This window comes from Trachurus trachurus (assembly GCF_905171665.1).
Source record: "Trachurus trachurus genome assembly, chromosome: 15".
Classification (NCBI taxonomy): Eukaryota; Metazoa; Chordata; class Actinopteri; order Carangiformes; family Carangidae; genus Trachurus; species Trachurus trachurus.
Genome location: NC_139906.1, coordinates 9,740,608 through 9,767,580, shown reverse-complemented (window position 1 = coordinate 9,767,580; position 26,973 = coordinate 9,740,608). Strand labels below are relative to the sequence as shown.

Genomic DNA, 26,973 nt, shown 5'->3' with positions numbered 1-26,973 from the left:
TCACAACTTGTCCATGAGAGCGTTTTGGAGTTGTTGGATTGTGTATTTGATGAGTTTGATGAGGGAAACCAAGAAATCCCATTAGTCTCCGTAGCGTAGCTCTGAGCAGCTCGCGGCTCTGCTCTGCCGTTTTAAAAACAGCTCGCACCGACAAATAAAGGTAACAAACCTACTGCTGTGACTACTGTATAGGGATTATGGCGATATGGTAGCCTAGAAATCTAGACGCACCCTAGCGGTAGCAAAAATATTTGCTCCGTAGGTGGGTCTAGAAACGAGCCATAGGAACTTTTTGAGTCTCGAACACCGATTGTGTTCACCAATCACAGCGCTCTATCTGTTTAGAGAGTCGTTGGGCGGGCTTAACGCGATGGCGACGTAGATTTTAATTGGCTTGTCAGGCTAACGTCATCCTGCTCTTTGCTCTGATTAGTCGTAGCGCTACCTAGCGCTGCCCTATTGCGTGCAGAGGCAGTTTGAAAGGCAGCCTTCATCCCGCCCCCTGGATTGAGCCGAGGTCTACCGATCGTTTCCAGACTATACATTTTAGTGATATAGTCTGGCTTGTCAGGCTAGCGATATGGCCAATTTGCCAAAAATGTTGAACTATCCCTTTAACTGCAGGCGTCTCAGTTGCAAAACCTCTAATAACATTATTGACTGTGACTTAACTCAGTAGTCTGAGAAATGCATTATTAACATGTTTGACAGTTTCCATCAAGAGCCATTGCAGGGTGCCGTCAGTGTGTCCTCGATATAGTGAGGTGGAAATAAAGGGGTCGGTTTCTTAATCTAGCAATCCAACATTAACACCCACTGTGTGTGCACAGGAATTGACTGCAAGTGTCTGGAGGTGTTTCTCACACTTTCATTTTTTTATTCTTCACACACCACTGCATCCGTCATTTTTCACATATACAAGTGCAATCCTGTGCATATACCTTTAAGGAGACACTGTTAAAAAGTATGCATGTTTCTGCTCTGTTGAGTTGTCTAAACATAACCATAACCTTGGCCGGAGTTAAAGCAATAGTCTCTCACTGGACTCACAGCAAAGCAACATCAATTTGGTTCCATTAACTACAGGATGTCTGTGCACATGTATGATGCATAATTATACTGAAAGAGGAGCAGAAACAGAGAGATGCAGTTAATGGGTGTGTGGGTGCTGGTCCATTCCCACTTGTGAAATCTCCTCGTCCGCCTGCCCAGCAGTGTTTCCATGGTAAAACATCACCAGACAAGTTTGTTCCACTTTGCGTCAACACACACACACACACACACACACACACACACACACACACACACACACACACACACACACACACACACACACACACACACACACACACACACACACACACACACACAGCAACAGCCAGTAACCATGATGGCAAATTCGTAGTTTGGAGGACAGAGGTGGAAGTGTTGTTTTTAAGAGGTGGAAAGGAGAAGCAGACAGACAGATGTAATGAAAACATGCAGCTGACAGAGGTGGTTTTTAACATGAGAGTTAGATTATAGGCTAAATTATCCCAAAATAAAGAATGAAAGACACCTCCTCTGATCAGACTGTGTAGTTTCTTCATGTTGGATGGAGGTTTTGCAGATTATTTGCAGTTTTAAGGCATCACTTGCTGTGCTGCCATTTATTGCATTTAAATAATAGCTAATGCACAGATACATTTAAAGCAGAAGTAAGCGATCCGGTCGTTTTGGCTAATGCTGCGTTCCAGGCAGGCTTTTGAAACCGTAAATTACAGCTTCATGTCACAACATACGATTTTGTAGCGTTCCAGGCAACCCACTCGTGTTTTTCCGACCTGTTTTACCTGTGAAAGTCACTATAACGGCCACTCGTAACTTCCGACCCGTGAACTCGTACCAGATCGAACTGGTATGACTTCACAGGTCGGAAAAACATGAGTTACGGGCTGCCTTGAACGCACCATAACAGTCCTCGTCCCTACTGTACGTCACCACATTCACGCGCATCCCTTGGCTGCACACACAGCCCTGCATGCCGTTCTCTCTCCTCATTGGATAAAAACTGTAGGATACGAGAAAAGTTTTCTCCTCGGCTCAGAGCAGAGCAGAGTGACTGACAGACCCGTGTTTCGGTCCAAACACTCTATGTAAGTGATTGCTAACTATTTAAGACTTATATTAACACAAATATATCACTTACTTCTGCTTTAATTTATCCAATGCAGTGTTACCTGAAAAGTATGTAAGTATGGCATCTTTAACATTCTCGAAAGATATATTGTTTCTCTTTTGATATATGTATGCTAGCCTTTCTGTTCCGCTTTGTTTATGCTAATCTGGGCTAAATATAGACCTCTCTCTAGCTGCAAAGTGTAACCGGGAGGAAATTAATATTTGACCGGTATTTTTTATCTGATTCTGCACAACTGAGTGCACAGTTCTTTAGGCAGGAGGCCTAAGTTAAACACTGAAGATGGAAAAGTACCCTAATCCTAACATGATGGTACTGGTGTCTCATTGGTGACCAATGGGCGTAAAAGATTGATAGGTCTTTTAAATACGTTTTTATTTCAATCACATTTAATCAAAAGGCCCTTGTGAAAAAAAGCTGACGATGGTGACAAACAATACCACAGAGAATCAACGCCTCACTGAGTTGTAAATGCCTTCAGCACGTCCTTGTTTGAATAACTGACATAAACAAATTAATACCTGCTCACCAGTTCCTAAGAAGACAGTTGCTGACTCATAAAGTCAAACATTAAGCAATAAAAATGGAGCTGATAAACCAAACTGGAGCCTTGATGCCAGATGACACTTTCACATTTGTGAGACAAATAGAAAACAGCCGTGAGGACAGACAGCTTGTAGTTTTGGATGCATGAGTTTAGCTCATCTAACCTTGGAGAAATGTAAGTTGCTGTTTCAAATAAATTATAAATTCTTCACATACAATCAGTGTTTTCTGGTGGCGCAGGCTGAACCCACCCACCAAAAGCGGCGATAACATGTCTTGAACTTTCAAAAAGCGGAAACAGCAGACAGATGCCGACAGACTACTAACCAACCATTAAAAAAATAACTTGGTAGGAAAAGCAATCATATGACATTTTAAGACTTAAAAAGGAAAATCCAGTGGCTGGAAAGACTCTTGATGTAGAGAACAGCTGTATTTTTGTTCTTTTTGAAATGTCAGAACTTATTTTAGACCATCATGCGGCACTTACACCATCCACACAGCTGGACATGTTTTTATGCATCTGAAAAAAAGGGAAACCAGTCCTATTTAGTGTGTGATCAAGTGGTAAGTCTGAAGTTTGTTTTTTCCCTTAGCTGAAGGATTACTTTACCAGCGACTAAGCAAAATGAGGCAAAAAAAAGGAAGTCTCACTTGAAAAGATTGTTCAGTTATTCATTAGGCCCTTAGCCCAAAGCAACAACTGAGCCAGAGTTGAAGGTCTGATTCCCACACAGACACTAAAGATAGACGACAGCTTGTCCTATTCATTCTGATATTGTGTGTGTGTGTGTGTGTGTAATGGTTCTCCTTGACTCATCCGGTGACCCTGTCTCCCACAATCCTCCCACAATGAGCTGTTTGCTGAGCCAGCGTTTCTCATAGTCTTTACTTTCTCTCTTTTCCTTCATGTGTCTGCGTGTCACTGAAAAAAACAGGCAGTAATAAAATCCTAAAAATAGAAGCCGAGGATCCCTGTGTTGTTATGCTTCATCTGATTTCATCTTGGTTAAAAATTATACAGCAGAAACTTTAGTGTTCTTTTTATAGTAACAGTGTGCATAATTGAAGCTGCTTCATTAGGACCTCCCTTTTTATTCAAATGTTTGGTTCTTATCTATGATGCTGAGCGATATGGAGATAATTTGTAAGTCAAACCATGAGGGCCCGAACTTCTTGGTAAAAAAAAACTCCCCCAAAAACACACATCTTGATAAAGTTGATAAGGTTTTAGTTTCTATGGAAGTGCTTCTTTCTTTGCATGCATGCATACATGATGTGTAACTCTGCTCAGTGCAACAGCTACCGCAGACCAACTCTTCTAAACAATACACACTACACTCCCTACACAGGAGCAGTGATTTTCAACCTTGGGGTCGGGACCCCACGTGGGGTCGCCTGGAATTCAAATGGGGTCGCCTGAAATGTCTAATTGAAAAAAATAAATTACTGATATACAGTATATATATTTAACTAATTATTAATCTTTTTAAAATTATGATGGGGTCACAATCCAAAAAAGGTTGGGAACCACTGCCCTATAGGTTTGTTTATAATGAAACAGTTAGTGGTGATTTATTTGTGTTAAAGCTAACAGAAACTTCCACATGTACACCACATGCATCATATAGATACTTAAAAGCCGTGTCAGTGCCATATATATGTATTGATGGAAATGCCTGTATTATTGGATGATTGGTTCACTTTGGTTCTGACTGAAACATCTCAACCACTATTTGACAGGTTGCCTGTAATAATGGGATTTAGTGGAAGTCATGTTGATCCCTTCCAACTTTTCGTCAAACTCCACCTTGGAGTTATCCTAAGTCGATGTGAGGGCCTAAGGGCAGAGGATGTTGTTATGATGACAAACTGTTCTGTACAAATAAGCATATCTTGTCTATTATTTGTTTTGCTTTTAGACCAGAAGCAAAATTAATTTTCATCAATCTCAGCTGCACTTTGTGTCCAGGCTGATTAACAAAACGTTGGCACCTTTACACGCTAAAGGAAGACGAACATGGATGGAAAACAATACACATGCACCATTACTCATCATTAAATTGCTAAGATGAAGATAGGTAGGTATCCTCAGAATCACTACATCCCACTCTTGTGAAAACGTGCATGTAGCTCATCAGTTGCGAGTTGCAGAAGTTGCTGGCAGAGTTACAGTAATCTGCATTTTAACAAACCCCACAGTTCAAGGTGTAGCCTATATGGTGGTTGGTGCTGCGTGGTACCCTGTGGCCGTGGATGGTCTTTTTTACCAGAAACTGGCATCTAGTGTACAGTCTGTGGTGCAGCACTCACACTGCAGAAGAGCTGTCATATCCGGTTCATCTGCCATGAACAAGCAGAGACACCGAAGCATCTGGTGCAATGAGCTGAGTGTGTTCCCCCATTTCTGCCACTGCCAGTATGACTATGCAGAATACAGTATGCACAAGACACCATGCCCATGCCTGCCCTCGCTTCACTCGGCAGTGTACAGTATAAGGATTTGTGTGTGTATGTATGTGTGTGTGTGTGTGTTTGTGATGAAAAGCGTGGGAACTGCAGAGGAGGATGTGTGTATTTATGAAACTGGCCCAGAGTTCCCATGATTTCCTCCGGATAAACCAAAGCATGGAAGGGGGGGTGGGGGGGGGATTCATCTGGATCACAGTAACCCCAGAGACACTGACTCGCAGTATACAACAGACAACACATCAAATCTAGGATTCACACTTTTCTATCTCTCAGTAGAACTTAAAACATTACCTGAAACGTTGCAAAATGCGTCGGAGCACGCGGTTGTGAGGTGATATCTGACTGTGCGACAGCCTCGAATATCACACATGAATACAAACAACAGCTCGATGCATTCTCAGGATGATACAGTAATTTTGTTTTCACTTCACTTCGTCTCATTACTGTTGTGTCGATGTGTATAACCTTTGGCAAGATGACAAATTCCTAAATGTCATAGAAAGTATTGGTCAGGCTGAGTGCGGCGTGTGCAGATGTAACTTGCGCCCTGATTTACGAAAAAACAAACTCAGTGACATAAAATGAAACCGTTTCCAGTTGAACCCGAATGAATTAAAATATGTTCCAGCCCCCATTAGCTACAGAGCGAATTTAGGCCGAGAAAAAGCGGGTTGGTATTCGTTGGTAATGATTCATAGATCATTGTAGGTCACCGCTGTTCCACTCTTGTGCCACAACGTTGTGAAATACTGTACTTTCACAATCAGCCTGATTTCAGGTTTTGGTCTGTGAGATCTTCTGACCAAGCTTCGCCTCTGTCATCCCATGTGGCTTTGACACTGCTGCCGCTGCACCGCCCAGGCTTCGCTCATTAAAAAAAAAAAAAAAAACTCCTTTTACTTTCATTCACGCTTTGCAGGGTTTTGTGAGAAGCTACTTGAGTGAAATGCATCGTTTGAAATGTATGAACCTGAGAATAATCACTGAACAAAGCCTTAGTTTGCTGCTTTTAAAGACATAGTTCAACATTATTAAAAGAACACCTTTGACCTGTTGGTTTAACATTTAACGTATGTGTAGGAACTTTTTTTTTTTTTTTGGGGGGGGGGGTAACAGCTGTCTATAGCATCCTGAAGTCTTGTCACAGTGAAGCTGAACAGAGTCTTTCCTGAGGCCCAAACCAAACCTGTGCTGGATTAAACACTGTGCAGAGGCTCGGAGAGGCTGCTCTGCTGTTTGTCAAGCAATTGTTCCATGTTACAACTCCCGCCCCCTAAAACACCACACATTTGTGTAACAACAGATTAAACAAACAAATACACAATGTGTTAATAAGAACACGTCAAAGCTGCTGGTAGGAATATTTTTATAACACTGACACCAGAGCCAGCTGTTTCCCCCTGCTACCAGTCCTTATGCAAAGCTATGCTAAACACGTCCTGATTCTCCGTTCGTGCTCAAAGTGGCTATAACTGCCCAAATCTGCTGTTGCCATGGACTCCCTGGTGCTTTATAGCCAGTTTTGGCTCTTCGTTAAACTGTCCAGCCCTAAACTTTTACTGTTTTTGGTCAGTTAACACTCACATCAGCGTGGTTTTTGGCCCCAGCAGGCAGCTGTTTTCAGTGGCACAGCTCAAACTAGCTGGTTAACACAGCGCAGCATTTAGCAGCTAAACAGATGGCTGTTGATAGTTGGTAGAGAATAAAGACAGTCAGTATTGGCCTTACATTCGCTAAAGACCAGAAATGTGATCCTTAATCTATGATAATGATGGTGAAAAAGTGTCACCGTCTCCCCCAAACAGAGGAATTCATCAGTATTTAAGCACAATGCAAAGTACTCATGTCATACTGCCAGGCAACGGCCATGTTTTATCTCTTATGTTGCCAGGAAGATGTTTTCAGTTGAAACTTCAGAGCCGTCTGCATACCTCCGCTATCTTCAAGGCCGCTTTGCAAATTAAAAACTCAACCGAGACTTCACACAAAACTTTTTTTGCAAAACAGGACATATAAACTTCTGATGTTATGGAATGTTTTCTTTTTTTTATAAATGATTATGCAAGCCAAAGACACGTTTGCCTTTGCATGCAATAAAGTATTTCTATTCTATTCTATTCTAATCTATTCTATTCTATTCTATTCTATTCTATTCTATTCTTATCAACAAGCTTTAATGAACACTCTTTTTCCATCAGATAATGTTAATGAATAACTGTTGGATGTATGCTGTTTGCCAAAAGAGATTGCGATGTAGCTCTTACAACTCCTTTTTAACTGCCCCCATGTGGCCAGAAAAGGACTTACAGTTGGTTTAAAGAGGAACTATGCAAGATTTTAACCTTGATTTAATAATTTATGTGAACAGAGAATGGATGCTCTCTGCCTTCCACCTAATGTATCTTGGCTGAAAACCAACCTTTCAAGATCAGCACCTCAAAACACACCCCGGAAATCTGTAATCTCTTGCTGACGTTACCCACCTCCGTAGACATCGCTCCACAGATCGTATTCTCGTGGTTTTGTTGAAATCACATGCACATGGCCAAGTGGCGGGTGGGGGATAGCGGTGTGGTTTCACGACTGTGAATATATGCACTCCAAAAACAGTAGAGGGAGCTCTGTAGAGAAAAAGACAAAAAAAAAAAAGCCAAAACAGCAAAAAAGAGGCCGCACTTGCATATATCCCCTTTAAGTCGTTTTTTTTGGTAGGTGGTACCGACTGTAGCTACAAGTCAAGGGCTGAAATCAACAGTAGTAAAGTAGAAAAGAGTGATGCCAAGAAGTTTAGCCATCATACGATACTGGTTATAACAGACCAAACTAAACTTTGTTCCCTGAGTGAGTTTAATTAAATAAATGTGTGTTGCGTATTTGCACTATAAAACACGACGACTGTGTTGATCATCTGATTTTATTCTCAGGAAGAAAGTAAACGTACATTTTTTCCTCAAAAATATTGACTCTTTTAAATGCAGCTCCTAGATGGATTTCCCCATCATGGTGTTGTATGGATTTGAAGCGCACTCATCAGTAACTCTTCCCTGGATGAATGAAAGTTAAGAAACCAATCGCCCCTGGGAATTCTGGGAAAAGGGGGGGAAAAGCTGTTTATTTCTGAAGTTCGCAGCACAGATAGTGCTGTTTCTCATGACACACATAGTGAGGTCAGTGCACGGGTCGACTTTCTCAGGCTTTCTACTACTACACACACACACACACACATACACACACAAATACACACACAGGAAGAAAGCGAGACCTCCTATGCGATGTGATGTGAGGGGAAATGGTTTAAGCAGTTTGAATCTGAAAGGGAGAGGAAGAAAGAGTTTGTAGCCTAAGTAGGAGATTTTTTTTTGCCTGTGTGCGTATGTGTGTGTATGTGTGTGCGCTTGCCTCAGAACTTGGCCAGTCATTAGAAGAGAGCATTGCAGGAAGTGGTGGTTACCGATGACTCAGCCAAACCATGCATTACATTCTCTTCAGTCTTTCTCTCTCTCTCTCTCTCTCTCTCTCTCTCTCTCTCTCTCTCTCTCTCTCTCTCTCTCTCTGTGCCCTCCCTCCTCCCTCTGTCATCTGCTTGTCTTCATACATTCTATTCATTCCTCTTTTCTATTCTGCCTCTTTTATTTTCTGTGCCCTCATTCTCTCATTCTCTGACCCTCTTCTTTTCACTCCTTTACCGATTCATCTTGACCTTTGGAGGTATCTTATGGTAGTCCGTGTGTGAGTGTGTGTGTGTATGTGTGTCTGTGTGTATGTGTGTCTGTGTGTGTGTGTTGTCTGTGTCTCTGTGAGTAGGACACTTAGCAATGTGTGTGGGAAGATAACTGGCTTCCTTCAGAGTGATTAAAACATTCCTTCTCTCTTCTCTTTCCCCCCTCTCCTCTTTCTCTCTCTCTGAACTTCTTAGTTTGCAGTGAAGACTCTCTGATGAAGAGGAGGATGAAGACTGACAAACTGGTAAGTAAAAATCAGTTGGACATCAGGTTGTTGTTTTCTCTTTCAAGCATTTGTTGGTATTTATCAAGCTTAGAAGGAATGCAGCTCTTGGAAACTTGTCTTCTTTCAGAGTTTAGGCTTTGAGTTTCAGAGCAGGAAGGATTCAAGAACTAGTTGGAAAATATTACAAATGTTTCCAGAGCTTTGGTGAACAGTGCTGCTGTGTGTGGGGCTTAATGTCTGTTTGATGTTACTTTAAGTTCTTTTAAGTCTCCAAAAGGCAGCGAACGATTCTCCTTTTCTGTAAATAACAGAAGTAGCTTGCAAATAAGTAGCACAGCATGCAAGAAAGAAAAAACTCAAAAGGGATCGGGCTAAAAATAGGAAATATAGAACATGAAATCTGATGGTGTGATGATCACAGAGCGGATGAATTGCACTGCGAGGGCAAATGTGTTGAGTATTGGCAGTCGCTCAGGTTGTGCCAAATATCAGCTATATTTGGCACTTGGCAAAGTAACTAGTTTCTCCAAAGTTAGTCATGTAATGATGGTGTGACGCACTGAAGGGTTGAAGTGAAAGTGGCGGTGTTGTTGTATCTCCTGGTGATATTGCAGCGCGGCAGCTGTCCTCAAATGGAACAAGGCGATCAAAGAGCTCCAGCCCAGCAAGGAGCTCTTTGATCATGTTGATCAATCTGGGTATAGGAATGAGTCTGTTACTGACGTTAGTGGGAGTTTCACAACCTGTATTGACGCATGTTATAGGAGACCTGTAAGCAGTATGTTATATCACTGCACGTATGAGCGAGACTAAAAATACACACACATGCTCCAAACACAGACACTCCAGATTCACACTTTGACTCAACACAGAGGTTGTGATGCATGGAAATAAGTCTTGAGAGCCAAATTCATAATATACGTCACTGTGTCAACGCTACTTGCGCAGTAGCTGCGAACGTGTGTGATCATGTATCTGAACATACGACTGCATGATCAAATCTATGCAGACGACACAGTGGTGATTGTCTCTGGGTAGCGTACAGATGATGCATCCGTTCCACTTTCTGTTTGTCTAGTTCTTAGCTAGCTAGACATGAGAAATGTCTGTCAGAGTTACCATTTGGATTTTTAGTTGTCACCAAAGCTGTGACATGTTACCGTGGATCTAAATGCATGCGCAGTGAGCAACTTGCGCTCACTATGTATTGCAAGTAGTGACAGCTCTGAGCTCCCAGCATCTCAAGGCCCTTGATCCCAGAGTTAGTAGGTATCAGCTCTTTTTCTTTTCTAAACTCGAGTTAACCCACTAAAAAAAGGCACTTGTCTACAGTGTCTATATCTGAAAGACGTTACAACATCATTACAGTGTGGAAATGCTGCAGGTTAGTCCTGCTGCTGGTCCCTCACAAGTTATATATGTATTGGACATGTTATTGTCTTGATATTTAAATACCAACATTTATTTGGTGAAATGATTTTCAGTCGTGTTGTATGACTTTTGAACGAAACCATATTTTTGTTCGTCAGTGTTTTCGTGATGCTCAATTTCTGTTCTGTGTGATGTCTATAGCTATCAGTGGCATAAAACCTTCATTTATGTCGACGTGTTGAAAGAACTTGGCATTTGTTCTTCCCTGTCAAAGCTGCTCGCCAGGGGGATAAACTGTTGGAAGATGTAGTAGCAATTTATGATGCATGAAGATTTATTGATTTACAGCCTATTTCTTGAAGCCATGGGGAGTCATGTGACCTGTAATTCTGACTGTAGCCACTAGGACATCATCATCGTCTACAGCAGAGCTAATTACTGATGCCTCGATCAATCGATAGCCTAATCTGACCATATCAAATAGCAGCTAGCCTTGGTGTTTGTAAAAAGCTGCATCGCACATTATTTGCATCACTAAATTATCCACATAACTACATAGCTAGCTAAACATCGCTAATGAGGCGTGTTGTCTTGTTATTTATGCAAATTTGACTCTTGACCATGTATGCAGTTTATTTGCCTCAAACAGCTAAGCTGACTGTACAGATGTGCTGATATATGTGTGGTAGTGTGTAAGTGTCTATTTGTGGTAGCTCCACCTCTGACTGATCTCAGGTCTGCTCAAAGACCTGTCCATGGTGCACAGCGCTCCCACCCAATTGTCAGCCGGGGTTGGCTACACCACACAGATACGCAGTAATGCTAAAGAATGGACGGATATCATGTAGATTCATGATTTGTGTCCCGTGATTTGCACTTTTTATGTTGCTTATGTTGAGTAGCAGATTTACATTGTGTTGCCTGTCAGCCATAGTATTATGTTGAGTTTTCTTTATACAAGACTCTGAATTAGATGTCTCGTTAGCCTCCCTGTAGACAGTTGGCTCATGTCCAGTACCTGAGGGATGCTCAGATAATAAATGTTTGCCTCTTTAGGTGAAGAAATAGCAAGTGTTACTACATAATTGTCATCACAGTATAATGGTTCATTCAGTCTGAGAGGTCAGATCAGTATCTGAGCTGTGAACTCAAACATAACAAGAAGAATGAAATGAATGGTACATGCAGTTACATCACCATGGCAGAGTATGACACTGATGACCAGATTAAGACGGGGGAGATTGTGAATTTGTGAATTTGCTGCAACTGCGGTTCATTGTGGAAAATAGGGATTGCTGCCAGATGGCCTAGAAGTCACTGAGACTGTTGCATAGTTGGCACACAACAAGTGGCTTTGCCTCCAAAGGGCCACATGTGACCGACATCAAAAAATAGCAAAGTCAAAAAGATTTTGCGAGGGGCGGGGTGAGCTCCTTGTTTGGGCTAAAGTTTGAGGAAAACATCAGAGAAGTCAGGCTTTCTATATACATTTTCAGAAACACACGTCTCAAAGTTCTTGGGTGGTATCAGTTTCTATATAATTGTCAGAAGAAGAGTCACATGCACACACACACACACACACCCCCACCTATGTGCCAGCCCTGTTCCGTCAAGGCTCTCCCCCCTCGATTACGGTAAATGTGTGTTTTTGTCATCCGTGGGCCTTGGATGAAGTGATGCAGTTAGTTTTGGTATCATGTCCGTGGCCATGCATCTCCACCACCGAGAGAGACTGAGAGCAGTGCAGCGTGGGTAGGCGTGGGAGGGCTACGACAGAGATGACTCAGCTCTCTGTTGCCGGGTAGAGAAGCACCAAACACTCTCCTCCACCCCCATACATTAAAACAAAAAAAATACTGTAACGTAGCTTTGATTCAAACTTAAATCTTACCAAAACTCTACCTGGATGATACAAATAATAGGAGAAGAGTTACTGTAGCTGCCTGTGAGTAATGGGTTAATAAATTACAAAACCAGGCAGGACACAAACAAAAAAAAAACCTGGAAGAGACTGATCAAAGTTAAAAAAAACAAAAACAAAATAAACTACAATGATCAGTGAGCGCGAGTAAAAACGTAGCTGTCAACTTTGTTTAGCGAGCAAAGCGACCAAACAAAGGATGTGTTTAGCCACCTCTGAAGCTCGCTGCTACCACTGTCAAACCAAAGATGTGGCAAAACCAGCACTAACCAGACACTCTGGTTAGCTGACAGGATGACATTATCTGAAGACGGAATCAGACACTGTGAAAAATCCAGCTAATCCAACCAACCCCCAAAAATAACCGTCATATGCAACCGCCACATATCACCTTGTTATGATCGTAGCAATGAGGAAATGTCATAAAATAACAACATCTGGTAAGATGCAAAAATGTAAAATCAGCAAAATGTTTGTTGATAACAGATTCATTTTCTGAAAAAATATCAGTTTATTGACATTTCATTTTCATTTCTTTATTTTCCTCGTGTATAAACAGTACCAAACATTAAAAACACCATATAGACAAACAGAATAGACAGAATATAAAAACAAACAGACTAACAAAACAAAAAACAATCCAGTACGAGAAGGGACAGAAAGAAGCAAAGCTTATCATGTCCTGCCCCTACCTTTACAATCTCATCAATGTTTTACATGTATGTGTCAATCCTAAATAGAAAAAACCCAAAACAGACAAGTCAACAATCATTAATAAAAACCAAACTAGACAAAATCTAAAGAAGAAATTAATAAGACTCTTTATGTAAATGTGAATCAAGTGGGAACATTTATCAGAAATCATAGTCTCGTCCTGAACATGTGTTTTCTCCAACAGGAGTCAGGATGCAAACATCTGGACTTTGGAGTCCAGGGTTCAGTCCAAACACATCCCTGAAACTCCAGTGTCATATTTTTAATGCACCTCCTTCACTCAGTATTGTTCTGATTTAAAAAACAGTGCAAATGGTTTACACATAAAATACCGGTAGCCTAATCACAACCTCAGCTGCTCCTATACACTCATGCACATGTTGCTGCTAATTTCAAAGGAGGTTAATGACCTGGACAAATGAGAATATGCACCGGCGCATGTTGCTGCTAATTTCACATTTTAACTGTTTAATCTTAATCTCTAATTTAAAAAAAAAAATCAAATTTTCATTCAATTTAAAATCATCAATCATTTTTGTTCCAAATATCCCCTTTGTTGTATGTTGTTTCATTTTCCTTATGCGTATAGCGCCTTTGTAACCACTCTATGAAGTGTGCTATAAAAAATAAACTTGAAACTAGAAGTGATTACACAACGTAATTCGAAAACAATTTTGTAACATATATCTGTAATTTAAGGGATGACTTTGACCAATCACGTCCTATGAACTCTGTTGTTCAGTCTTCACTGTGTCATAATCTTAGAGTTAGTTTATAGTTTAAAGTTATGTTCAGGTTTGAGGTGAATTACTGTGCCTGGTTGTACCATTAGTGTTCGTATTTCAATGTTTCTCACCTAAACATTATCTTAGTATCAATCAAACAAATTATGTTGCGCCTGCTGAAGTGTAATAACTCTGTACGCACATATATAAAGGAAATATGCAGTTTTTATCAGTTCATCTTTTGCAGCACTGATCTCTGTCTCATATTTACAGTAACTGGTCACAAACTTTTCATTTTGCTGTAGCAACAGTTATTGTGTGAAAGTTGTTGTTGTTAGTAACTAGAGTCACAACGGTGAAACTGAAACATGGAGAAGTTGATCACGCTGTCATTTTTCTTTTTTGTCCCGGGGGTCACATGGCTGAGAGAGTCCACGAGGACTCATGGGAGTTACCTGACATGACCTTGAACATCACTCAGCTGTAACTGTCTATGGCATGTATGTGTATGTGTGTGTGTGTGTGTGTGTGTGTGTGTAGGCTCACAATATGCTGCCTACTTTGTCAAATAATTCCCACTCGATTCAAATTTACATAAAGAGTCTTATACAGCTGAATTTATGATGATTTGCATAAATTACACTCGTAAGTCAGCACTAATCAGAGAGGAAGGTTTCAGGTCCTGGGTCTAATGTTCACACTCGGCCTACACCGACAAGATGAGAGACATTTTTCTCTCCAGCTGGGCCGAAGGTTTGGGTCGAGCAGATAAGAGCGGCTACAGAAGAAGTGAGAACTTATTATGTGTCACCCAGAGAAACAGAGCAGGAGTGAGAGAGCAGAAAATGACTTGGCTCCCTGAGGTCCACGGCCGTCAGCTCTGTTCTGAGAATAGACTGTATTTTATATCTGCAGCATGATATTCCACCTTAAATACGTACAAATAATTGCACGTAGTAAGATTCATTAGGGTGGAGGAAGGTTTCCATTCGCCATTTGATAAAGAAAATACATTTATATTGTAGATTAACAAAGTAATCTGGATCTATGTCTTGTACTTTACAATTTATTTATTCATTCTTTCTTCTAATCTACATTTGCCTCAAAGCTGGGACTCAAAATGTATACTTGAGTTTAGAAGGAGAGCTAAACAATCTCACAACAACACAACTTAGTGGCTGATCTGGGGTCAGAGAAACAGCGTATAGGTTTTTAATTATCTTCATCATCAGCTGCTATGTTTTTTCAACAGAGGCCTCCAAGGTCAAGAATGAAGAATGAATGAAAAGTCTAGATTAATTAGTGAAATTACTGTAAATGAATTTATATTCAGGTAGATTAATGCAACTTTAATGAAACCATTAAAGTTTTAGGTTTGATCTCCTGACATTGACTTCAACATCTGGCTCATCTGGCTCACATCATGGGAGTCAAACATGTGTCTCTCCTCTGCTTCTCGGTTAAACATTTGAGCTCAGCGCTGAACTGATGTGAAAAACATCACATGAACTAGACTTCAGTTGAAATCAACCCTGTCTAGTGTTTTTTTAAATTTTTGTTCTTGTTTTTGTTTTGTTTTTTTAATTCTGTGAGTGTTTTACTGTAAATGCTGAGAACGAAAACAAGACAAAAACATGACGCAGCTAAATGAACAAGAAAAACAACCACCAAAGGCAGATTGAGGTAAAAAGGGGTGAGAAATGTCTTGTGTGTCTGTGTGTGTGCGTGTGTGTGTGTGTGTGTGTGTGTGTGTAGCCCTTTGTACTGGTGGGAACTGAACAGGTTTTGGTTTGTCTAAATCTGAAACCATGACATTGTCCTTAAAATGCGTTCTCATCGTACAAATTCAAGAGTGAGTGATGCGTCGTTTCTCGCACATGGGGGGCAAAGTAACTCAGAGAGAAAATTTTAAAACTGATCTCTGTCGAGATTTTAATGCAATTTAAATAACGATTGGATGTGAGCTCCCTTGTGTTTTTAAATGATAATAGATAGATATAAACTCTAATTTACCAGAAAAGGTCAAGTTACCCCGAGTTATTTGTCTCATATCTTTGTGTGTGTGTGTGTGTGTGGGAGGGAGACTTCTGTGTCACTAAATGACGATAAACCTTACATAACACTCAGGATACAAATGTGTGTGTGCCGTCATGAGTCAGAGAGCAGGTTTGTGATCAATAAGCTGAATATCTTTTCAAGGTGAAAACAGTTGTAGGTCACTGGTTTGTGGGCGTACATGGGTGTGTGTGTGTGTGTGTGTGTGTGTGTCTGTTGCAGCTTTACTCATCATGGATTGCGCTCTGAGATACAGTAAATGACTAAGAACGCCACAAACATCGCTCTACTCATTACTCAGGAGTTGTAAAAAAAAAAGGCACAAATGACAGAGATGTTTTCAGACGTTCATATTCGATGGTTTGTTAAATGTCTCATCTGTTGGCTTCGACTTCTCTCCTTTTTTTCTACTTCTTTTAAGTCCCAGGTGAAAATGACTAACCGATCTCCTGATTTTAGCCTTATGAGATCTGGAGGTCACAGGGTTCAACATGGTCGGTCCTGAACTGAACCACTCAGGACCGACCACGTTCAAGTAACAAGTCAGTGGAGTTTTCTCTCAATAGGACGCCATCACCGAGAGGACTGTCAGCCTCTAGTGGTCTCTGCGCTGCATTCAGCTTTTTAGTTTTTAGTTTTTTTTCACAGCTTTGCAATGGTTAGTCATGTTTGTTTCATTCACTGTTTTGAAGCTGAAGACTTTTGTGGTGTGTCTCCTTGTCATTCATTTAGAGAAATTTTACTAATCCCACTCAGCAGCAGACGTACAAGAACAAAAGAATGATGCATAACGTAAGAAAAAAACATAATAAATCCCAAACTCTATGTAGTATGAGTACTGAAACAGAGCATAGACATTTAAAACAAAGGATACTACAAACAGAAAATTAATCAATAACTGTTTTCATTTTTCTCTTTCATATAATCTGTGGTTACAACATTTTAATCAGTTTGAATATATACATATGCACCTAGAATAGATTTTATTCTCATTTTTTTTAAACAATAGATTGATTCAGCAGATGAATCAATAAAAAACTCACTTACTGCTAGTCAGACGTACTGTAGCTCAGTGGACAAAAATAGTCACAAGAAGCTGCAATAGAAATGTTAATAAAGTGTGACATGTCAGCAGCTTGGTTGTTATTGGTGTTGCACTTGTGGCAGCAAAACCAAAATATGTAAAACCTGCGTGATAATGCAAGGAGTGATGGTAGGCAGTGTGATGGTACAACAGTGGGTGTTTAGTTTTACTGAAAACAGCAACTGGAGCAAAAAAAAAACAAAAAAACAATGACTTTATTGTGTAATAAAGTAAAACGCATCCTGTGATTGATAGTGAGGAGGCTGAATATGCCCGGTTGATACAGTAAATCCACAGTGGTGGTGTCGTGTCTTTTTCTTATGTCAGACTTTCATTCTGACGCTTCTTGTAAGTCTCTTTTTGTAAATATCTTTTGATGTTTCTTGTAAATCCTCTCAGTAAATGTCATTTTCCACACAGATCTTGGTACCGAACGACTGAAATAATGTTTACAGCCTCCAAAAAAAAAATCTCGCCTTCCTCTGCCTCTCAATTCTCAGTCACCACACAGTTTCAGCTTCACGTCAGGTCACCAGGTCTGAATGTAAGAGAGCGGAGCAGAGCAGCGCCTCTTTCCATTCCTCTTCTTTCTTCTTCCTTCTTCTTCATCTTCTTCTTCTGACTAACATTATGACGCCAGGGAGAGGAGAGGACACGTAGACACAGAAACAGAGGAGCTCATGGGAAAGTAAAGTAAGTCCAAATGGAGTCATTTATTTATGAAAACTAATATATCGAGGGATCAACAGTGACAAAAATATTCATGTTTACAAGTGGAACATGTGGCTGAAATGAGCTCATAGTTGAAAGCAGCAGGTGGAGGATGTTTGGCTTGTTGTTCAGGAGAAACATGGAGATGTTGATGGTAAATACACATCACATACTGTACACAGTGTTTTCTAATGTCTTATCAACCTCATATCCGGACATATACGTAGACTGGAGGAGCCGGGAATCGAACCACTCGTCCTTCAGATTAGTGGACGGCCCGCTTTAACCTGGTTTGTGAAATAGAATTAATATGAAGGTAAAGTTTTATCAAAGTATCTGAGTGTGTCTCTGTGAGAAGCATTTTGATGGTTCATTATAGTTCAGTCGTTTCCCAACAACAGTGATGGTTGGTGCCTCTCCAAAGGGATCATGGGGAAAGGAAAAAAAAGAGAAAGAAACAAACTCCTGCCATATAACATATTTGTGAAGTCTTCTCTGATCTTTGCTGGATAATTTGACGTCTTTGTTCCTCGAACAGCGATTTAAACGAAACCATCTGAGGAGTGTAGAGGGGAAACCGCCGACAACACAGAGGTCTGGGTCCAAACAGACGCTGTGGCCACAAACCAGAGAGGTCCAGAACATCTGGATTCGTCTTTATCACACATCATATCTTACAAGCTTATCACATGTTATATTTAATAAGGTAACTACACTGTAGCAGCTGTCAGATACAGGTAACGGGGTAAAATCTACAGTATTACCCTCCTAAAAGAAAACTACCTCAGAGCTTCAGAACTCAACAGCTCTAGATGAGATCTCATGTTCTTCCACTAAACAGTTTTGGACCATGAGCTGAACAAACAAACAAGAAATGACCAGAAATAAATTAAAAAACAAACAAACAGCTGTAGAGTTGTAACAATTGTAAATGCCTGTCCAGATGTTCTGTATCTCCAGACCTGTTGGTTATAATCAAAGTGTTCTGGGTCTCATCGTGAGTGTTTGGGAGCTAAAACCTTTATTACTCTCATTTGCATGACAAACAGATATGTATATAGAGAGGTGGATGTGTGTGTTGAGTATTCGCAGACAGATTTAATATGGCCTCAGTGAGCAGGTCACGATTCCCCTGCACCTCTGGGCCAGATGTTCAGGAGCTGGAGAGACTGTCTGGACAGTGTGGTCGAGATTTATTTACAGCTGAATTACTGTCAACTAAATACTCGAAGGACACACTCTGATTTTGTTTTAATAGTTTCTCACACGTGACTTTATGGGTTCACAGTAAAAGTCAGCGTTGCTGTTTATGTTTAATTGAGTGTAGTGGGTTAATTGTTTGTGTAGTGTGTGTGTGTGTTCCCTGGGTTTCCATCTGCTTTCCAAGAAACACGCCTGTCTGCGTTTCCCCTCCATCACAGCATTAATCTGAGTCACACAATGTGAGTGGAGTGTTTACCTGGCTGCATGGGAGCAGATCTCACAGTGTGGGTGTTTAAGAAACTGAAACCATGGCAAGGTGACTGACTGACAGTAATATGGAGTCATGATACTCTGTAAATGTCACAGAGCATGTGTGTGAGTGTGTGTGTGTGTATGAGTGTGTGTACGTGTGTGTGTGAGAAAGACAGAAAGCAAGAAAAAAAGATAGAAAGGGAAAAGAAAGAAAGAGAGGGAGGAACAGAGAAAGAGAAAAAAAAAATAGATGGATGTAGTTAGATAATTGTCCACTAGAGGGCGCCTCCTGCACACAGAAACGTTAACGTGCCTGCTGGGCCTCAGTATTTTTCCTCTCTTAACAATCCTTCACTACAACAGCGACTGAAACTCCTTTGTGTGAACTGAAAACATGAGTGTCGACGCCTCTCTTTTACATTTCGGTCATAACATCAAAAAAGAAAAAGAAATACACAAATAGCCTCAGTTTTAGATCATTAACATTCAGTCTGAGCTGCAGGAGGAGGGTTTTCTTTATTATTTCCTCAGTCCAGCAGTTTGCAACATGGACTATGCACGCAGTTGTCGGGCAGAAATCAAACTTTTCCTCTAAATGTTCGGTGTAATATTCACAGATCGTCACTTAAAGCTTGACACAGCAGCTGTAGATGTTAGTACCGGGGTAAAAGTCATTCAATGAGGCGTTTATTGTGCTTTAGTGTGTGTTTATTCTCTTTAATGCTCTTTGCCGATTCTGCTGCAGGCGGCGTTTTGTTGCTGTTTTTGTTTTTGACACCAAGTTTTTTTCATTTTTCCCCAATTCCCCACGTTAGTTTAATTTAAATCCCACCATCTGCATTATTTATTGTTATAAAAAACAATGGTTTTTGATGTGAAATGCTCGCTCCTGTTTCCTCACATCGTGTTGACAAAAACATCTTTTATAAAATGCGCTTTGCGTTTCTTCACTTTGTCATTTTTGTCATCTTCCTGATCTGGTTTAAAGGACGAGCACAGGTCAGATGGGATTTTTACCCAAACGAAAAAATAAGGCAGGAGCTGATTAAAAAGCGTTTTGACTTTACAGCCTCTGTTAGAAAGAAAAAGCTGCTCAGTCACAATGCAAAAGAAACCCCCAAATCCTCCTCTTCTGTGTTTGTGTTTATGTTTCACTCTATTGTGTACTTTTAAGGGAAATATCTTGATGTTAAATATGTTTTTTATGATAAACATCAAAGGCAGAAAAGTTCACATTTCTCTTTATTTAACAACAGCGTTAAGTTCATTTATTTCTGAACTGCTACAGGCTGCAGGACACGACATGAAATCATATTTATTATCAAGTCGCTGTGTCTAATCGATAATTAGACTGTAGTGACTCATTTAATGTGTATTTGTGTTTCATGTATTGGCTTTTAACACACAAAACACACAACAACAAAGAGAAAATAAAATGGAGGACGCTGAGAGGACTTTTTTATTTATTTATTTACAGGGAATCTGTTTTTTATTTTGCATTTGCAGAATTAATCTGTGCATTAATGTTTGTATATCGCTCTATCACTTTGCGATTTGCAGTATATTGTCACAATATGTCGTTATTAAACTAGATATAAGAATAAAAAAGTCGACAGAAGTTCGAAGAAGATTCAGACCGTGAAATCCTCTTTTTGTCGCAGTTGTGACATCAAATAGGCTACATTTCTGATTAAAACAGGTCATTAAAATAATTACCCCCGCAGTGTGCAGTTGTTAGAGAAACTGGGGTTTTGATCTGAGTCACGCGGCCCGGTTGGTGCGCGCGCGACGTGGAAAATCTCCATCAGTCGATATTGTTGACAAGTGTGTTTATCACCGTGTAAACAACAAGAACAACAACAAGAGCCGATAATGAAAATGTCACAGCCTGATTAGCTTCCTGTGTGATGAGAGGGCAGACATTTGACATTTTAGGTTTGCTTTTTCCTTCTCTCTGCCTCACTCACACACACACAAACACACACACACACGGGGGTCAGTTCACACAAGCAGGTACTGTAGGCTATTAATGATAAACATGTTTTTTTTTAACGTGTTAAGAAATATAGAGGAGTAAAGCCAATTAATGACATGTAAAAATAAAATTCCATTAACGTTTATTATGATATTTATTCTCTAAAAAGAAAAAAAAACTGCTGTGCCTTTTTTCCAGCTATTTATTTTCTTTCATAAATAACACAATTTTAAAATATGTCCTTGAAAAACACTAATAGTGTCTTCTAGCATTTTTTTTATTAGTAAAACTGATAATGTATCAAAATTTTGTCAAAGGATTAATGTGTGACTGTGTTTTTTCCTACTCCTGTAAAAGAAGCTGTGAACTGTGTAGCTGAAAATTATTTCTGCCTTTTATCTCACATTCTCATACAGAGTGTGAGTCACGTCTCTCTCACTCAGCCACATTAAAAAAAAAGAATATGGCAGTGAAATCCAAAAAAACTGAGAAAAAAAAACACACATATCTAAACAGGCTCAAACAGGCGCCCGGCTGCCAAATCAACTCCATTGTTTGAAATCTCATTTTCTTTGAACTTTGAATATATAAAGTTTCACATCTTTATTCTGGTGTGAGTGTGTTTGTGTGTTTCTGAGTCACCTGCGGTCGTGATGGAGATAATATTCACCCCACTGGTGTCTCTCACTTTAAGTCAGCGCTGAGTGGATATTAGAAATGCTTTAAAAGGCTGAGTGGCATTTTGTTGCTGCAGCTTCATGTGCATCATGTACGAGTGGGAGTGGAAAAAATGTCAGTCCCATTCACTTTTCCCCGATGGAATAACCTAAATCTGTGTGTCACCTTCTGTTCCATGAGCTGATGTGTGTTATAAATTTCTATTATAATGTTATTTTGAGTGAATTTTGATAAGAGTCGGTCTGTCAGATAAAAAAGTTAAAAAAGTACACTATTTTCAGGCCAGATGTGGCACATTGGGCTTCTGTCCTGCAAAATATTGGTACAAAATTGTCCAAATTAGAGAAAAGACTGCAAACTAAAAGGGTGAACAGCAGCAACACTGCTCCCACTGAAACTGAATGTAATTTGAATGTAAGTTTGTTTTTTGTTTTATTTTTACTTTTAGGCAATTGGCTTTTTCATACAAACACTCTTATCCATCTGATAGGCTACTGGCCGTCAAATTTTAAAACTCATTGTGGTTCTTGTGCCAAAAAGTTTGCACAGTTTACACAAACAGCACGAACATATTCACATGTGCTGGTGATGCTTTGCTTTATTTATCGGGTTGATTATGACTGTGTGTGTTGTGTTATTATTACATGATTTAGGCCATGAAGCTGCATGTAAAGCTGCTGCAGCCACAGTGATGTTGTATAGTCTGTTCGTGTTGAAAAATCCTCATAACCAGGATTTAGTCTGTGTTCAGACTTGTTGGATTATTAGATGTGTAATTATAATATTTTGGTTGTATAAACTGAAGCTTGGTGTGAAATGATGTGAACATCCTCTGCTCTGAATAATATAACCATTTGTCTGTTGTGACTTTTCCTCAACACACAGAACAACTCTTATAGTCAAATTTGTGTGTTATTTATATATTAGATGTACTTTACGTAGGTTAAATTCAGATTTAAACTGAGCACACGGGAACTTCCCCCTTTCAGCAAAAAAACAAAACACGTTCTGCAGCGTGAAGCCTATATAGACGGGAGGGTGAACAGTAAAGATGGAGGAGGAGGAATTTTACACCTGTGTTTTGCTCTTTATCATCACAGCGATGCAGTGATAAATATCTGCTGCTGCTGGTTCTGGGAGGAGGAATAATTGCTCTTATTCAAAAATGCAGCTCAGCTTTCAGGGGTCGTGTCTGGCCCTGCGCTCTTCACACACACAACACACACAGATATATGAAAATTCACGCCGGCTCTAGATTAAGATAAACATCAAGTGAAACTGCGTAATAAATGCAGGTCCTTTTCATTCAAATAGTTCCCATATGCATCGGGGTGGGGGCGACACCTGCTTCTACAAAAAAGCTCTGTGTACTGTAACTGTTGTGGTTATGACTTTTATTCTCTTTTAATGATAATCACACAGCAGCGTGTTTTTGTACAAGTTCAGTTTCAGATTTTATGACAGAAACCTGAGGTTAGGTCTGTTGTCTCCTCCTCCACACTGTGCGTCCTCATTTACCTCTTACAGTGCTGATTATATTGTGTGTAATAATAATATTAATAGTAATAATAATTGTAACAGAGATTTTTTTTTATTGTTTCAGCTCTCATTCAGAGACGTTTGGGGGCGTGTTGCCTTTTCTTGTTGCTTTTTCTCTACAAAAAACGGTGTTGGTTTCAACATGTGTGTACATGTGAGTGAATGTGAATGCCTTCAAATTAGAGTTAAACGTCAGACCTTCAACTTTGTTTTCACTGGTTCATTATTATAATGGACTTCAGTGTCACCTTCCTGCTCGTATTGTTGATCCCAGTGTAGTTTGTTGTTTTAGGAAATGGAAACATGAGGTTTTCTGGATTTGAAGAGTGCAGATCAAAACTTCATCCTGATTTAAACTCGGCAGAAGCACTTACGGTTCCTGTTTAGGGAAACTTAAGGTCCATTATGTATTTTTTTTCTTAAGTAATGGACTTTAGTGTGTACATTAGCAGTGACATCTGCCCCACAGTATTTCCTCTGAGTACTTGAACTTTGTCTTAAAGAGATAGAAATTGTAAAGAGAGAGAGATGAGCTTCAAGTAAACTCAGGTGTCTCTGCAGTTACAGAACAATATGTGCTGATACTCCAAAAATGTTTTTACAAAGGAGGAAGGAAACACTTCACTGCTCTGACATCCAATTTTTTTTTCTATTACCTGACTGTAAATTGTGCACCGATGCAAAAAAGCACACAAGGAGAAAAAGAAAAAAAAAACTGAGGAAAACTTTATTTAGGTTTGTTCATGATTCTTCTTTGCTTTTGTCCCCCACAGACTGAAGCTACACTGTGTAAAGCTGAGTCAGGGCAGCAGCTATAGACACACATTACAAATACAGTACAGTACATGCTGCAGAGCCACACTGTTCAAAATCACAGAAAATAAAACAAAAGGTGTCAAATTAAACTGAATTAAAAGGAAGTAATGCATCAAAAAAACTTCACTTTTGCAATTTTGTTTGTATTTTACTATTTAGATATACAGTAAGCAGTATTCATTATCCAGCTCACTTATATAAGTTTGGCCTAGACATCTGAGGAGTGGACTGATGGTGTGCAGTTGGTTGCGTAAGGCCTCCATGCGAGATGATGTTGAATCAAAAACACACATCCCTGTCCCGGTGTTTACATCTGTCAGAGATGCACTTGTCCTGAAGTAACTTGGTCTAACTAATAATAACTGAACCGTACGGTTTAATTATGAATACGTATAATGAGATTCAAGCAGCTTTCACATTGCAGCAGGAGGTTTTGCTGTGAAACCCGGCGCCTGGTGTCGAGAGTCTTTGTTGTTGTGAGGCTTCATGAGGAAATCGGGCAGGGATCCTGCTGCAAGGCCTGCCAGCTATGGAAATGAGAGGTTATCTTTTATCATTAAGTCACCCTATCCCCGGTCCACCCAACACACATCCACGCACACCTACGCACCCATATCTGCTAACGCCCTCATACCGTCTCACGCAGGTAAACACCCACACACTCGCAGTGTGAGTGAGTGCGCCTCTATCATCTGCACGCTCGCTGTTTCGTGCACATCTTGTTGTAAACACATTTTGTCAGGTGTTGGATGTGTCACTTCTGTTTTCTAAGGACATCTGGTGCACTGGGGCCTCCACAGGTCACCTTGACTGAAATGATAGGCCCGCTATGTGTGTGTGTGAGAGAGAGAGCACATTTTATACACAAAGGCAATGTAGAGTGGTTGACACAATGCATCGGAAACATTAAAAGCACTGGCATTAAAAGATTAGAAATAAGTAGAAGAGATATTTTGGAGGTAGTAATTATATTCACTACATGTATTAATAATGATAAAGCTGGTGCTACAGCAGTTATGACACTATAACAGCTATATCTAGTATATATTTACAATACTTATATTGTTGCTGTTACTCCTGGGTATTGTTTCTAGTATTGCTGCTATTATTATTATGTTGTTGCCAGGAAATTGTATTTGACCTGTTTTATTTCTGTTGTTGTTGTACAGCACCTTGTAACTTGTTTTTAAAGGTGCTATATAAATAAAGTTAATATTATTATTATTACAACAGCCGCTGCCACACCAGTTGCCACTGCTGTAAAAAGTACTACCAGCATTAGGCAGCCACTATCACAGCTACTGTGCTTTATTATTATTATTATTATTTAGGAGACGGTAACTTTTTTCTCCTCACTCTGTTTTAGTTTCTCTTGCTTGTATCCCATGGAGACTGCAGGATTCCTGAATATGTCTCACTCATTCACGGATAATGATAATTGGATTAAAGTATTAGCAGCTAATTAACAAATCAACTTATTGCACTGGAATTATGATCATGAGTTTCATTTACAACTGTACTGTTATTCTTTCTTAGCTGCTGCTGCTACTACTGTACAACTGACTATAGACCCACTGCCTAATCAAATTACACCATTGCATCTCTGCATTATTATTAATAAGGAAAACTATTAATGTACAGATGTGGGGCTGTGGATGTGAATGGTGTCACACATACTGTAACTTCAGGCTGTGTGTATAGACGTGAGCAGATTACTTCAGTGTTCGTGTCACACACACACTCACTCAGTAACCTGCTCGAGCTGACAACCTGTTACTTGTAAACGGTCTGAGAAAGCTGGTCAGAGAAGCTGCAGTTGACCAGTTTATGATGGTCGTGTCCTGGACATAATTGCAGCTTTAGGTGGTCACGAGCTCCGCATAATACAAGCGTTTTGTTTTGAGCACATATTCGTTGTGTGTGGTAAACCAGCGTGTAGCTCATTTGTCATCTAACTATTCAGTTTCTGACCAACAGAAGCTCACTTGTTCCCATCGGCAATGCTGCTCTGTTTTCACGGCGGAGGTCTTTTTTTTTTTCTTGCATTTTCTTAAACAGGCTGAGTCTTGTTGTGACTCACTAGGTTTGAATTTGACTCTTTCTAAGACACTTTTTAAAAAGAAATTTGCTGCTACATTTTTTTTTTTTTTAAATCAAACATTTTATTTGTAATTCCCAAGAGTGCTGTAAGGGAACATCTGGAATCAGCTGCATTTATGTATGAACTTGTCCGAAGATGTGGTCACTGGCCCTGAATGTGAATTTCTTCAAAGAAGTTTCACCTTTTGTAGTGGCTCAGGTGACTCGGATGAACTGCGTACTGGCAGACTACCTCTTACCTGCGCTGGACTTTTCCATTGTTTTCCACAATATTCAAATCACTTGAGCTGAACACTCATACTGTATCTTTCCAGTGTGAGAGCAGCTCAGCTCAAAAAGCATCTTTTCAGCATTTTAAGTAAAACTGAAATCACTTCGGTTCTGAAAATGTGGAATTAAATCCACCACAGAAAAACTTCAAACAAACAAACAAATCCCAACTTTTGCAGTCAGAGTCCAGCTCTTACAGTAACCCATGCTCACACACCATGGTGTCCAGATTTCCTCCTGAGCACTGTGAAGCTCTGCACTGCTGCAAAAAGAGATTGAACCAGTTATTAAATTCTAGGGTGCACTTGTTTTCCCTCCTGCAGCTCTGTGAATGTTGCATGGGTGTGTTCATTAGAGACACAAAAGACGGTAACTGTTTGTGTGTTTTTAGCGTAGGCACATTGCACTTGTCTA

The 26,973-nt window shown here is 40.0% G+C and overlaps 1 long non-coding RNA gene across 2 annotated transcripts in view; it reads left to right on the top strand.

The window, feature by feature from the left end:
• Window positions 1-8,804: 8,804 nt before the first annotated feature.
• LOC310998204 overlaps window positions 8,805-26,973 on the top strand; it is a 54,583-nt gene continuing 36,414 nt past the window's right edge. The window contains exons 1-2 of one of the 2 annotated variants that reach the window (XR_014595983.1): window positions 8,805-8,905; window positions 9,114-9,163. This is a non-coding gene — a long non-coding RNA (uncharacterized lncRNA). Of the gene's footprint in view, window positions 8,906-8,939; window positions 9,164-26,973 lie in introns of those variants that run through there. The other variant, XR_014595984.1, reaches the window with a different exon arrangement.